Source organism: Papio anubis, chromosome 4 (genome assembly GCF_008728515.1).
Source record: "Papio anubis isolate 15944 chromosome 4, Panubis1.0, whole genome shotgun sequence".
Classification (NCBI taxonomy): domain Eukaryota; kingdom Metazoa; phylum Chordata; class Mammalia; order Primates; family Cercopithecidae; genus Papio; species Papio anubis.
The window spans coordinates 24125062-24141329 of record NC_044979.1 but is presented as its reverse complement, the minus strand read 5'-3'; the positions used below and the strand labels follow the sequence as shown (position 1 = coordinate 24141329).

General features: G+C 43.2%; 1 long non-coding RNA gene across 1 annotated transcript; it reads left to right on the top strand.

Annotated features, from left to right (window-relative positions):
- Nucleotides 1-8086: 8086 nt before the first annotated feature.
- On the top strand, nt 8087-15916 carry LOC103883263. Its single transcript, XR_645445.4, has 3 exons — nt 8087-8942; nt 9519-9709; nt 15790-15916. It is a non-coding gene; the product is annotated as an uncharacterized LOC103883263 (long non-coding RNA).
- Nucleotides 15917-16268: the final 352 nt, after the last annotated feature.

Genomic DNA, 16268 nt, shown 5'->3' with positions numbered 1-16268 from the left:
GGAGGCCAGGCTAGGCTCTTCCATGGCTTCTAGGGACCCAGCCCCGCTGAGCAGGTGAACCTCAGAATGTGGCACGGGGCCGGTGGGAGGAGAGGAAAGTAGTGCCATCTTGGATGTCCCCCAAACTCTACTGCCCAGAGGCCCATTGAGGAAGTACCTGTGGAGTGCCAGGCTTGGATTGCCCCACTGAGGGACACAGCCTGAGCCAAGGCACAGGGGATATGGAGGCCCTGGCACGGTGGAGGAACGGCAAGTCCACAGTTTGACTCTGTGAGGGAAGAGAGCAGGTAGTGAGGCTCAGCTGGAGGCTTGGCCTCAGCTGTGAAGGATTTGGGCTGAAGAACTTGGCAGCCATTGTAGGCCTTGAAGGGGAAGTGATTAAAGGAGCTGGTGCAGTGGGCAGATTAGATCAGGGCTGCTCTGGCTGGGACAGCTATCAGTAGGACAGCATAGCCTTCCAGTGAAAACTGACACAGGTCTGGATCAGGTGATGGGAGGGGAAACCCAGGGGAGGGCAGAAGCAAGAGCACTTGGAAGACAGATCAGTCGATGGTCAAGGGCGGGATAGTGAGAGAGAAGGACTCCCAGGCTTCTCAACTAGGCAAATAGGCAAATGGTGATGTCATGAAGCAAGATGATGGGAGGGACAGGGGAGTTCACAGGTGGGGTTTGCTCTCTCCTCCAGATCTGGTTCCTGCCTTGCAGGGCTTGGAGTGCATTTTCCAAATGTGATTCCCACGCCACTTCCGTCAGACTCAGAACCACCTGGCCTACTTGTTAAAGATGCAGATTCCTAAGCCCCACTCAGAATCTCTGGGAATAAAAGGCTGGAGCCCCGGGATTTGAAAAACACCTGGTCTTAAACTTTGATACTGGGGACATTGGAAGAAAAGCAGGTTTCCGACTGGAAGAAGAGCAGGAAGATAGTAAGTTTGGCTTTAGAGTTGCAGATGTCTCATGGGCAGTTAGCTATTAAAAGCTAGAGCTCGGAAAAGCCACTGGGTTAGGATGGATAGAGATTCAAGATTGTAACTGGAGAAATAATTTGAAATTGCATGCGATTTGTCACTTTTGTCTTCGTGAGTCTGTGACCTTTACACAAAGTCTGCCGTAGGCAGTCATATATCTGGGAAGAGATTAGAACCTGTTAGAGAAAGATTGCCTAGAAAAAGGCCAGGTTGGTATTCAACTTTTGACATTCAAAATATGATTATGTGGCAGGACAATGGTCTTCAAACCAGGATATTATCCTGAGAGAGGAGTCACTGAATTCCTTCAGTTCCCTCTTCCTCAATTAGCTCATCAACAGGAAGGCCCCCTACCCTGTCTTAAGGCTCCGGTGGTGAAAATGTAGATGAAGGTAGCTATGGCATTAGAAGAAACCCTGCTCCCTCCAAGGGAAAAAGAAGGCGAAGTTAGGGGGTGTGGGGTGGGGTCTGGGGGTAAGAATTGTGCTGCCAGGGACAGTTAAGATGGGGCTCCATCATCCAAGGACCTCCCCAGGACCAAGCTAGACAGCTGGGGGTTCAAGATCAGAGGCCATAAAGCACACAGGGAATGGGTCAGCCAAGAATATCACCCTGGAGAGCAAGGGGCCCTCCCAGAAGACTAGACCAGCACCCACAAGGCCAGGGCCTCTTCTTGCAGAGCTAGGCCATGCCAGATGCAAGCCTGTGTGCTGTAATTCAAGAGAGACTGAGGCACCTTCCAGGGCTTTTATAGTGATCCAGCCTGATTAAACTTTACTAGCGATAGGCCTTATTTAACAGTTGCACTTATAATGTTGCACATCCAAGATGTAGTATGCATTACATTTTCAGTTTCATGAAGGGGTCATTCAGGGGTAATAGAAGCATGGGAATCATTAAACTCAGCTAAAGAATGTGAGTATTATGAGAACACTGGGCTGCAGGAGCCAGTGACGGGAAGAGCGAAATGCAGAAAGGCAGCTCGGAGGTGTGAGGGGAGAGCCGGGGAGATGGTCCTGGGAAGCTTGGAAAGAGAAGTTTAGGAAGATGGTGGTGAACAACACAATCTAAAGTTGCAAGAGGAAGGGAGGATGAAGATGAAGAAAGGGTCATTCAATCTGACAAGTAGGAGATCAAAATGACATTTAAGAAGGCAGATGACCATAGTGGTCGGAAGGAAATCTGTCAGGTAAACCACTGGTGTTGAGGCGTGAGTGGCTGATGAAATGAAAACAGCTAGAATGAGTGTTTCCTTTGATGAGTTTGTTACTGGAGTAGGTGAAGAATAAAAAATCAGATGACACGTTCAGTGGGTTGCGTGATCAGGATTATGGGGCACCTGGATATGTCTGTAGGTGGAGAGAAAAGATCCAGCCAATGAGCAAAGATGAAAGATGCTAGGAAAAAGAGGAGGCTTTTGAGTGTGATGGTTGAATGGGACAGCTTGGGAAGAAGTTGAAGAGGGATGATTAAGAGGACAGGTGGTAGGACTGGCCTTGTGCAGGAAAGGACCTCGCTCTCCAAGAAGGAAATTATATTTGTCAATATAATTTTATTGATAATTGTGTACTTACTGGTCAAAGAACATAATCAAAATAACAGAAAATTTTAGGAAATCAATCATGTATTTTTCCATGTTTCTTCCCAGTTCTAATCCTAATACTTTTATTATTTTTATGTGGTTGTAACCCCACCGCAAGTGAGAACTCAGGAATTCTCGGGTGGAGAAGAGGGTCTCTTAATAGATGAGACCAGAGATGTGCCCCTTCCCCTTTATTCTTCAGTAACTAAAAGATGAGGTTGTCTGCAAACGAGGCTGCCCAGGGTGAGGTTGTGCTATGAAGGCCTGGGGAAGGTGGCATATATGGATGAGGCTCGTGCGGGCACTGGGGCCTCTGCTGCGGGCCCATCTCGCAATGATGGGAGGGATGTTGCTGACGCAGTGAATTAAGGGTGAGAGCAGGCCAAGTGCGGTGGCTCGCACCTGTAATCCCAACATTTTAGGACGTCGAAGCAGGAGGATTGCTTGAGCCCAGGAGTTCGAGACCAGCCTGGGCAACATAGTGAGACCCCGTCTCTACAAAAAATAAGCAAAATCAGCCAGGTGTGGTGGCACACACCTGTAGTCCCAGCTACTTGGGAGGCTGAGGTGGGAGGATCACTGCTTGAGTCTGGGAGGTTGAGACTGGAGCAACCCAAGATCACACCACCGCACTCCAGCCTGAGTGAGGGAATGAGATCCTGTCTCAAAATCAAAACAAAACAAAAACAAAAAAAACCCAAAAAACAAAAAACGAAACAGTGAGAACAGTAGGATTTTATAATAAAGGAGTAAAAGGGAAAAGCTTGGGTTACCCCCAGGGATAATTTCTGAAGTATTGTCAGCTTAATTTTTGTCAATATAATTTTATTAATAATTATGTACTTATTGGCCAAAGAACATAATCAGAATAATAGAAAATTTTAAAAATCAATCATTTATTTTTCCATGTTTCTTCCCAGTTCTAATCCTAATACTTTTATTATTTTTATGTGGTTATAACCCAGTCAAAAATTGTGGCAGATCATATTTTCTAAGACTAGCCATAGCAGTATTTCCAGTCCTGTATGCTTTTCCAGAAACTTGTTGCTCTCCCATCACATAAGGTGGCATCGCTTTTCTTTCCCTTTGAAACCGACAAGACTTTGTGACTCAGAGAATGGAAATGGAAATGACACTGCACAATTTCTAAGACTAGGTCATATGTGATTAGCTGACTTCTACCTTGCTCTCTCGCTGGGATCTTTTGTCCTTGGAACCCAGCCACCATGTTCTGAGGAAGCCCAAGCCAAACAGAGGTGTCCTGGCCAACAGAGCCAGCTAAGGTCTCAGCAGATGACCAACATCAACTGCCAGACACGTAAATGAACGAGCCTCATGTGGATCCAGCCCCTGACATTGTGGGCCCAGATAAGCCATACTGCTGTAAGCTGTCTGAATTTCTGACCCGTAAAACAAGGTTGTTTCATCCCACTAAGTTTTTGGGTAATCTTTATACAGCTATAGTCACTGAAACACAAGAAGAGTTTTGTTTTATAACTTTTGCATTTGTTAGCATGAGGATTTTCTCCCGTTGCTTTATAGTCATCATAATTATTTTATTGGCTACAAAATATTTTGAGTCGATGTAGTATAGCTTATTTAAATATTGTGCTATTCTTGGCTATTTAGACTGTTTCTCGTTTTTCACTATTTAAGTAATGATATAAAAAGTTATGCATAGAGATTTTTCTTTTTCTTTGAACTGCTTCAGTGGGACAAATTCCCAGAAGTAGAATTACTTTTGGGTGTGAACATTTTTGTGGCTTCCCAAACGTACTACCAAATTACTTCTCAAACAAAATTGCATTGATTCTGCCATTGGCTGTTTGGCAATATTGGTACATAAAACCACCTCAAATGTGTTTTGAATTAAAGAGGCTATAAATAAAAAACTGTATTAAAGAAAACCCTTTACTGTCTTTACGTCAGCATCAGACATCACCATGACTTTTAATTTTTTTGCTAATTTAGTCAATGGAAATTGTGTTTTTATCATTGTTATTCATTTGTGTATCTTGAGTGAGTACTGAAGTAGAGATTTTTTCATATTTTAGAAATTGTTTTTACTCCTATCTGAAGCATCTATATATATTCTTTATGCAATAATGTATTTATAAGAGCTCTTGACATCACTGTTTATTTAAATTATGTCATGATTTCATTAGTAGACTATAAAATATATTGTGGCTCATGACTAGTATTAAAGAAAAAAATAGAGTAGAATAAAATAGAAATATCAGAGCATTTTGCATATAGTAAGATTTTTTGTGTGAAAAAAATGTGTATACATTTCAGGGGTAAAAGTTCATCTTTTTAAAATGGATATATGGTATAGTGGTGGTCTAGGCTTTTCGTGTAGCTATCACCTGAGTGGTGAATACTGTACCCATTAAGTAACTTATCATCCCTTACCCCCTTCCATCTTCCCACCCTGCCACCCTTCCCAGTCTCTAATGTCTATTATTCCATTCTGTGTCCACGTGTACACATTACTTAGCTCGCACTGATAAGTGAAAGCATGTGGTATTTGCCTTTCTGTTGCTGAGTTATTTTACTTGAGATAATGACCTCCAGTTCTATCTACGTTACTGCAAAAGACATGATTTCATTCTTTTTTTATGTCTAAATAGTATTCCATTGTCTATACGTGCCACATTTTCTTTATCCAATCACCCATTGATAGGCACTTAGGCTGATTTCATATCGTTGCTATTGTGAATAGTGCTGCAATAAACATACGCGTGTAGGTGTCTTTTTGATATAATGATTTCTTTTCCTTATACCCAGTTGTGGGATTGCTAGATTGAATGTTACTGTATGTTTAGTTGAGAAATCGCCATACTGTTTTCCATAGAGGTTGTACTAATTTACATTCCCATCAACAGAGTATAGTAAGGTTTTTTTTGTATGAAACGTTTATTTTGATGTAAGTTTGTATTAAGTCGTGATACTCTTCTTCTTAGCAGAGATGCAACAAAGATGTTTTTAAAAGATGGGCCTTATAAAGCATATTTATGAACCCCTTTTTATACTGATGTAAACATCTCCCAGGCTTCCCTTTTTGTATTGAATTATTTTTCTTTTGCAGTATTTTAATTTTTCATGTCGTTAGGCCCAACAATCTTTTGTAATTTCTTCTTTCAGTTGTAAACGAAATTCATCTTGTTTCTACAGAGGTGATAAATGATCTATCCTATTTTTTGTCAACTCAATTCTTAATGAAGCATTCTCTGGACACCTCGGAACTTCTAAAAATTCACGTTGGCTCAGCAAAATGCAAATGAAGAGCTCTGGTGCAAATGCTATTATGAAGTGGGTAAATCGAGAATGTGTGATAATCACGAGATCACGTGTCCCCATTCTCACTTCCAGTTGTCAGTTTATGCCGCATCAGCAAAATGAGTTTTGGGGCAAATGCTGTATAAGCAAATGTTATAATTGTTACCCAAAGATAGCTACCAAATGATGAAAAATATTGAAGAAGTCAAGTTGAAAATGCCTGAACACATGGAAGAACTCAGAAAAAGACAAGAGAGATGAGTTCGGAGACAAAACTGTCAGAATAGAGACGAGTAAAATGATAATAACAATTGTTCTTGTTTATTGTGTATTTGCCCAGCTCATTTACTTGTCGCCACCATTATTTCCATTTTGCATTTTGCATTCCATTACCATTATTTCCACTTTACAGATGAGAAAACTGCGGTGCAAAAAAGCTATGTGACTTAGTCAAGGTCATCCAGCTTCAGTAGGTGCCTGGAATTGGAACTTCAAACCCGGTTCTTAATCACTGGCCCATGCCACCTCTGATGTGGGAGCTAGGGGTTGCAGCTAAGAGAAAAAGGTTAATACCTGGAGATAGCATCACTTACAACTCAAGAGTTATAAAGGGATATTTCGATTGTTCTATGGAAACTTTCTAGATTTCTCTCCCCATTCTGGAGAATTTATTTCAAATAACTGGATCTAGACATCTAGAATAAAAGCAGTTTCTGCCATGTACAGTGCTGGAGATAAAGACTGATATTTTGTATTCCAGCTGCGATTTTCCTGGATTCCATTCAGATCATGAAAATTCCTAACAAAGACATAGGAGAGACAGTGGGTCAGAGCACACAGGCAGCAGCCAATGTGCTTGGATTTGCTACCAGCTCAGCCTCTTTGTAGCTGTGTGATGGGGGCACGTTTTCCTCATTTTTAAAGTGAAGACAATAATAGAACCAACCTCAGAGGGCTGTTGTAAGACAATGCCTGTCCATAGCAAGTGATATACTAGTATTTATTTTATTATATGCTATAATTATTTCATTCGAAGCTGATATATTTCTTATTAGTTATATTTTCTTCTGGTTGGATTGTAATCTAGTTTTATCAGTAGCATGTTTACAGATAGGGTGTTTCTATGTTGATTCTTCTAAATTACTTGGCATTTTCTTATCTAATTCTTCAGTTTCCAGAATACCTGATATTTGAGTGGGGTGACCATGTGTTCCTGTTTACTCTTGTTATGCTAGTATCGCTATCCATACTCAAATTTCCATGTCTGGAAGAGAAATCCTGTGGTCCTCCTATCTGGAGAAGTGCAACCCTCTTACCAGGGGTCACTGTTACATTATATGGGCTGGGTCATGAGGTGCAAAGCTGGCATAAAATCAATGATAGTGTGTTTTCTTTTAATCATTTTTCATGCCAGGATCCCCTTGGCAAGCTGCAGAAGCTTTTGGAGCCCTTCTAAGAAAAATGTTTTTAAGTATATAAAATGAAATGCACAAGATTACCAAGGAATTCCTTAGTTTTTGAAAGACTGCTATCACAATAATTTTTAAAACCAAATTTGTAATATGATAATATATAGGCTTTTTATTAATGATTAAATAACAGGTCTAGTGACAGGTTTAATAGCTCTGGTAATTTCAAAGTAGTGATGCACATAGATGACATCATGAGATATTCCTAGTAACAGCAATGGGATATAGTAAAAGCTGTGACTTTCTATTTGTGACAAAGTCACAGGCCCCACTTCTGTTCTCTATATTCACAATAGGATGTAGTATTTTCCATGTCCATGTTCACAGACCTCTCAGATTCAATCCAGACCTTTTGTGGATGCCAGTTTAAGAACTGCTGCACAGGCCATGCACAGTGGCTCACACCTGTAATCCTAGCACTTTGGGAGGCCAAAGCGGGCAGATCGCTTGAGGTCAGGAGTTCAAGACCAGCCTGGCCAACATGGTGAAATCTCATCTCTACTAAAAATAAAAAAATTAGCCGGGCGTGGTGGCGGGTGCCTATAATACCAATTATTCAGAAGGCTGAGGCAAGAGAATCGCTTGAACCTGGGAGGTGGAGGTGGCAGTGAGCTGAGATGGCACTGCTGCACTCCAGTCTGGGCAATTGAGTGAGACTCTATGTCAAAAAAAAAAAAAAAAAAAAAAGAAAGAAAAGAACTACTGTGCAAGAGTGAATGTTTGAAGCAAGCAGGAGGGAGACAAATTGCACAAAGATCAGGAAGAAAATAAAGGCTGGGATGGTCATAGATCTGCTGATAAGCACAACAAGTGAAGAGGAAAAATGACTTGGAAGACGCCAGGATGTGGACTCACGGAAGTAAAAAGGCAGGAATGGTCTGAGAGATGTCTCTGTTGACAGAGGATACCCCACCCACAATACACCCTGTCAGAAACGGGAACGTTCACAGTGGCCCAGAGCGCGGACTTGGAAGCCTGACACACCTAGGCGTGAACACCCGCCCTGCTGTGTTTATCAGCATGTATTTTACACAAGTCATTTAACTGCTCTGGGTCTTAGTTTGTCTTCTGTTTAGTGGGGATAATAATACATCCTTTACAAAATTGCTCTGAGCAGCGGTCCCTAACCTTTTTGGCACAGGGGACTGGTTTTGTGGAAAATAAATTTTTCCACAGACCTGGGGGTGGTGAGATGGTTTCGGATGATTCAAGTGCATTACACCTATTGTTCACTTTATTTCTAATGTTATTACATTGTAACACATAATGAGATAATTATACAATTCACCATAATGTGGAATCAGTGGGAGCTCTGAGCTTGTTTTCCTGCAACTAGACGGTCCCATTTGGGGGTGATGGGAGACAGTAACAGGTCATCAGACATTAGAATCTGATAAGGAGTGCGCAGCCTCGAACCTTCGCATGCGCAGTTCACAGTGCGCTCCTAGGAGACGCTAACGCCGTTGCTGACCCGACAGGAAGCAGAGTTCAGGCGGTAATGCGAGAGGGGAGTGGCTGTAAATACAGATGAAGCTCTGCTCGCTCACCCACCGCACGCCTCCTGCTGTGCCGCCCTGTTCCTAACAGGCCATGGACTGGTACCTTTCTGTGGGACCCCTGGCTTTGAGGATTCAATGAGACAGTGTATGTAAAGGGCTTTTTACCGCACCTGTTGTATTGTACCACTTCCATCAATAGCTCTGGCAACAGTATCATTGTCGTCGCTGTTATTAGGAAGGTCCACTTCCCAGCAGTAAGCAGGGACACCCACCAAAGATTACCAGAAATCGTTGTTGACCATTTGTGGCCAGAAGGGGGAAGCATACACCACACTATAAGCTCAGGAGGCTAAGGACGGAGCGTGGCAAGCGTGGATGGAGACTTCCTTTTGTTCACGCAGGCTGAACTCGATGACCGAGGCTTCCTTCACCTCCTTTGCTTGGCCACGGTGCCCGTAAGCCAGCGGGTCCTTGCTGTAGGATCAGGCGCACCCAGACTGACTAGGCACTTTCAGGGATGTTCTGGTGAGGCAGGGAGGCCAGGGACCAGGCAGAGACCAGCTGGTGTGTATCCCAATCTAGCCAAGCAGCATTTGAATCACATATATCGAGAGGGCAGTTGCTGGGGTCAGGGAAGAATTCTACCAGACAGTAGTTGGAGCTACGTACTTCCGTCAACTCTTCATGTTGTCTAACTTTTCACCTGCCTTCTTTTTGGTAGGACTATCATCTGCTCTGCCCACAGTCCCAGGAACCAACCGGGTTTACACATGCTGTGCCCAACTTAGGAACATCCAACCTAGAATGGCCTGTTCTGAGCTCCCTCATACCACCATGAAGCAATTATTGCCCAGCCTGGGCCACATAGTGAGACTCTGCATTAAAAAAAAAAAGAAAAAGAAAAAAAGCCAGGTATGGTTGTGCACACCTGTAGTCCCAGCTACTTGGGAAGCTTACGTGGGAGGATTGCTTGAGCTGGGGAAGTTGAGGCTGCAGTGAGCCATAATTACATCACTGCACTCAAGTCTGGGTGACAGAGCAAGACCCTGTCTCAAAAAAAAAAAAAAAAAAAAGGAAAGAAAAAAAAAGAAGAAGAGGAAGAAGAAGAACAAGGAGAAGGAGAAAAAAGAGAAGAAGGAGATTATTGTCGTATTTCTCCCTGTACAGAAAATTATGCAAAGTTTTTCACCTAGAGCTACCCATACACACGTAGAAAGAAATCCCCTTTACTTTTGTGGCAGAAAATTAACAAGTTGCAGGGACCAAGATCTTATTGTATTATCCTTTTGCAACCCTTCTGCAGGGACATCCAAGAAAGGAGATGCAATTAAATAGGATAGTAGGAACATCGTATATGAAGCATTATATATAAAGCTATTTCTAAGGGAAAATGCTACCGTTTTCCAAGGAACTACCCTATGAGTAATTTGCAGATCTGCACCTTGGGGAATAGAACATTTTTTTTTTTTTTTTGAGACGGAGTCTCTCTCTGTAGCCCAGGCTGGAGTGCAGTGGCCAGATCTCAGCTCACTGCAAGCTTCGCCTGCTGGGTTTACGCCATTTCTGCCTCAGCCTCCCGAGTAGCTGGGACTACAGACGCCCGCCACCTCGCCCGGCTAGTTTTTTTGTATTTTTTAGTAGAGACGGGGTTTCACCGTGTTAGCCAGGATGGTCTCGATCTCCTAACCTCGTGATCCGCCCGCCTCGGCCTCCCAAAGTGCTGGGATTACAGGCTTGAGCCACCGCGCCCGGCCTACTTATTTATTTTTGAGACAAAGTCTTTTTGCCCAGGCTGGAGCGCGATGGCGCACTCTTGGCTCACTGCAACCTCCGCCTCCTGGGTTCAAGCAATTCTCCTGCCTCAGCCTCCCAAATGGCTGGGATTACAGGTGCCCACCACCGTACCTGGCTAATTTTGTATTTTTAGTAGAGATGAGGTTTCACTATGTTGGCCAGGCTGGTCTTGAACTCCTGACCTCAGGTGATCCACCCTCCTCGTCCTCCCAAAATGCTGAGATTACAGGCATGAGCCACCACACCCGGCCAAATAATCTCTTTCTTTATGTCCCTTAGCATGTGCCACAATGCTAGGCATATAACTAGGACTCCAAGAATACTTATTGAATGGTACTAAAATCTGGGAAATGGACAGAGAGAGTTCAAGAGATCCAACTTGGTTTTCCATGGAATGGATTTTAATTTTTCTTAAAGTTTTTTTAAAGGATCAGAATCCTTTTCACAAATAAAATCGTACATACAATTTCAACAAAAAAAGATAAAAAGGAGTTTGCTCTGGTTGAGGTGGTGAAGGGAGGGGGTGAGGACACGCATACCACCCCTTCCTTGCCTCCTCAGCCCAGGGAGGAAATCCAGGCCTTTTCCGAAACACGGTTTGAACCATATGGCCTCCCACTGGGTGACAAACTGATTTAGTCTCTAGTCCAGATTAGGCCACGAGTGGATGGCCTGGGGTTTTCAAAATCACGGGTTCAGACTAAAAGGCAGGTGACCTAGAGAAAAAGAATATTGGATAAATACCTGCAGAGTTCTAGCCCTGGCTGTTCTTGACAAAATCACCTGATCCTTCCTGTACAATGAAGGCTGGGACCATGTGGCCTCTGAGAACCCTGTCAAAATCCCAACCCACTGATTTGCAGGGAGAGAAGGCCACACAATTCTCAATGCCCAGGTTTAGGCCCGGAAGCCTCTGCTGCAGGCCTGAGTGGATCTGTGCAGTGGGAGTGTATTAATGGCCTCCCTCTGCTTTCCTCCCATCGCTCGTTCCTGTCCTTTCTCCATGCTGTCCTGTGCCCTGTGGTCAGTACCCCATTCTCTGGTCCCCTTTGACTCTGTGCTCTATATCTAACAAAGCTTATCTGACTTTTGCCATGGGCCCCAAGGCTGGCTCTCCTTTCCCTGGGTCCCAGCTCTCTAACAGGTTGGGACACTCACAGTTCTCATCCAAAACCTGTTGTCTTATCTCTGACTAACTCTCTAATACCACTGAAACTATTCCTGGCTTACAACTCTGGCAAACACCGTTTATCACTCGAAGCCAAGAATTGGAGACAAGATGAAAAGATAACTCTGTTGAAAGGACTTCACTTCTTTTGCTCAATGACGGGCAGTTGGGCAATCAAATTTTTCTGTATCTATAGTTAAGATAGCAGCAGAGGTAGTCATAAAAAGTAGCTTCACTGTGATTCAGCAGAAAGGTCACAGAGTTTGGAGGTGAAACCGTTGACTAGCTGTGAGACGTTTGGTATACCAAATGAGTTTTCTTGATTTAGTTTACCAACTATAAAGGAAGAATCACGTCACACACGAGTCTCACGGGACTGTTGTAAGGATCAAATGAGATAGTTTGCAAACATTTATTTATTATTATGAAATAGATCACATATAGGCCAGGTGTGGTGGCTCACGCCTGTAATTCCAGCACTTTGGGAGGCCAAGGCAGGCAGATCGCTTGAGCTCAGGAGTTTGAGACCACCCTGAGCAACATTAAATTGCCTTAGGTAATTAATAAATGCCATATATAGTGTTTGCTGTTATTTTTTTCCTCTTTAACCTTTGAATTGATTGTAAATCTATTTCAAAATTTCCAAATTCATGTGGAGGGCAGTTTCCAGTTACTTTATTTTTTATAATTTTATGTAATTTTGGCCAGAGGAATAATATTTATATATCAGTTCATTGAACTTTGTTGAGGCCAGCAGTCTGGCCTAGTATATCATTGATTAACATAAATGTTCCACATGTACTTAGAAATATGTGTTCTCCAAGAACAAGATTAGTGATTTTGCCATTTAAATCTGTACCCTTGCTAATAATTTTATCTACTTGATCTAAAAAAGGTGCAGGCATTTTTAAAAGCAGGTAAGTAATCTAGGTGACATACTGGCTATTGTTTAGAAAGACCACTCTTACACAATTTTCTTTTAAGGCATTTTATTTTAGAATAGTTTTACATTTACAGAAAAATTGTGAAGAGATTTCCCATATATCCTACATCTACTTTCCTGTAATTAACATCTTATATTGCTATGGTACATTTGGTATAATGAACCAATATTGATGTTATTAACTCAAGTCCTTGCTTTATGCAGACGGCCTGAGTTTTTACCCAATGTCCTTTTTCCATCCTAGGATCCCATCCACATTACATTGAGGCATCCTGCCTCCACTATTCTTGGATGTGACCGTTTCTGAAACTTTCCTAGTTTTTGATTACCTTGATGGTTTTGAGGAATACCGTAGAATATCCCTCAATTGCAATTTGATGTTTCTCTCATGATTGGACTAGGGTTTTGGTTTTTGGAAGGAAGATCGTAGAGGTCAAGTGTCATTCTCATGACATCATATCATGACTATACTATCAACATAACCCATCACTGTTGATGTTAACCTTGATTACTTGGCAATAAAGTTTTTTTCTTTTCCCTTTTTTTTTTTTTTTTTTTGAGATGACGTCTCACTTTGTCACTCGGGATTGGAGTGCAGTGGCGCGATCTCAGCTCACTGCAACCTCCGCCTCCCGGGTTCAAGTGATCCTCCTGCCTCAGCCTCCTGAGTAGCTGGGACTACAGGTGCGCACCACCACGCCCAGCTAAGTTTTGTTTTAGTAGGGAAGGGGTTTCATCACGTTGGCCAGGCTGGTCTCAAACTACTGACCTCAGGTGATCCATCTGCCTTGGCCTCCCAAAGTGCTGGGATCACAGGTGTGAGCCACTGTGCCCAGCCTGGCAAGAAAGTTTTATACATGTGTAAACTACTATAATTTTTATTATAATGGAATGTCATTGTAATAATATTATGACGCAATGCCACAGACTAGTTTCCACAGACCAAGATTCTAGCCCCCTTTCTGCCACTAAATTGCAGTGTGAGCTTTGGTTGGTCACTTCACCGTTCTGATTCTCAAGAGTTTTTGTTGTTGTAAATCTGAACATGTTCTTTTGAAGTATCATTTTCATGTTTACAGTTACTTCTGAAATGCCTTCTAAACAATGTGCAGTTTTCAGGTTACAAACTTTGGTAGTCACCCTCCGAGGTGTGCCCAGTGGCTAGGGCTGACCATTGTTACCAATAGGCTATTGTGGAGATGATGCTGTGTGACATCTGAGGTTAGATAATGAAAGATATTGTGGCTTCCACTTTGTGCTCTCTTTACTCACTCACTCGGAGAATCAGCCACTATGTCATGAACACTCTGACACCTCTAGGGAAAGGTACACATAGGAAGGAGATGAGGCCTCCTGCCAATACCCAGTACTGACTTGCCAGTGGTTGAGTGAGCCATCTTGGAATCAGAGCCTCCAGCCCCAGTCAAGCCTTCATATAGAACCACCCAGCTAAGCTTTTCCAAAATTGCTGAACACCAGCAACTGTGTGAAATAAATCTTTGTAGGTATTAAAAACAAAACCAAAGCGTTAGATTCCAAGACTTTGAAACTGTTCCAGTGTCCTCACGGGTGGAGGGGAATATGGGAAGGGGTGCTGCTGGCTTGGCTCCCAGATTCCTCCCCCACGGAAACCACAGCAGCTCTGCCTGTATCTGTGTTACATATTGAGGGCCCATGTAGATTTTCTTTTGAAGAATGGAGTCTGCTGCCAAAAATAAATTTGAAAACGCTGGCTTAGAGAAACAATGGATTAGATGACCTCTATAGTCTTTTCTGTCTCTCACATTCTGATTTCACCTATCAGTATGAAACAGATAACTCTTATAAGCCCATGGGCAGTATTTTCTTCTTGCCATGAAATACAATCCTAGGGGTAGGAAACAAAAACTGTGTGCTGCTCACTGATAAGTGTGTCAGGAGAATCCGTTCCTTTGTGTGAGGATGGAGTGATGTTCCTGCAGAGAAAAAAGCCCCTCTCAGGGCATAGCTCTACCCTCTGGGGCACCACCTGCCAGCCTTGAGGGGCTGGATAGGTTTGCCTCTGTCGTCAATGTTTGATTATAATGATATTAACAATATCAACAATAATGGCTAGCATGTTTTGAGTGCTGTGTGCAAGGCCTTGGGACAGGGGGTTTTACATTCATTATCTCATGCAGTCTTCATGACCACAATGAGGTAGGCATTTTGTAGGATGAGGAAATGAAGGCTGATAGATTAAATGAATTAGAACTGCAATTAAGAGTCTATAGTCATAGAACTCTCGGCCACCATTCGGTGAATTATGGGCCAGGATCAGAACTGAGCAGCTAGCATTTGTTAATATATACTGATTTCAAAACTTGGGGGTTCTAATAGGCATTATAAGAAAAACTCTTCGTTTACTCACTTATTCATCAACTGACATTACGGAGAGTTTACTCTGTGCCTAGGAGGAATTCTAGAAACTCGATAGAAGGGTGTGGAAAACAGAAGCTGGCCCCTCAGGCTACACTGGGATTTGGGGCTGTAAGAGGACCTGAGGAGCCATCAGCTGCTTCCACTGCCTTCAAGGGACAGAAGGACTTGGTATAACCTAGGGGGCTGGATCCTAGAGAGCCGTGAATTCCCAGAACGCTCCTCCAGGGAAATCTTCCTGGGCTGAATCCAATACTGACTGTGCTCATCCTGGCTGGGCACCCTCCCAGGGTCCTGCCCATGAGCCCCGTGAGAAACTATGATAGACAGCAGCAAGGACATTGCACTATAGCAGTTTGTGCAATTTTATCAACATAAGGGACACAGTGTTGAGAAACCTTGTTCTTTGCAATCAGATCCTGAAAAATGATGCTGTTTGAAATCAAGTCTCTGGAGGCATTGTTCAGAGATTTTCCAATGCAGATCTTACTTGCCCATGTGATTTAATATTTAGTTCCGTCTTTCCATTGGTCTCATTATCTTAACAATTCTGCTCTTTGGAACATTATTTTGGTAAAATCCCAGTTTCATGAATGTATGTTGTGCCCCCAACTTCACCAGAGGCAAAGGTCCCCAGAGATGAGGCCAGAACCATTGTTCTAACACTGCCACTGACTTTGCTCTCTGAAGGGTGACTTCATTCATCGTGACGAGTCCACCAGAGTCCTGAGGCTGGGCTGGAGTTTGTCCAGGAAGGTGTAGCGGTTTTGATTCCACAAGGGGAAGGAAGAATGGAGCTCTCCACTGGTGAATGAAGCAGCACCTGTTTTGATCCACAGACCTTCTTGCATCCATCTGCTCCTTGGATGAATTGTTAGTGGAATGAAGCTGGTCCCACTGAGCTCCACAGCCTCGCCTTCTGCTCCCTAAGCCACACTTTTCAGCATACAAGCAACAGGCCTTACCTGAGCCCGAGTCGCTGACTGCTGAAAATACGATTGCAGCTTCAAAATGCAGAACCAGCTGTTCTCCCTGTCATTTGTGGCATGACTTAATGCGCTTCCTCCTCCTCCACTGCAGGCAAGGCTCCTAAAGGGCAGTCCTTAGAAAAATTCTGAGGGTTCTGTTGGAAAGTAGGGAGGGGAGGCAGCTTGCCTTTTATCTTGTTT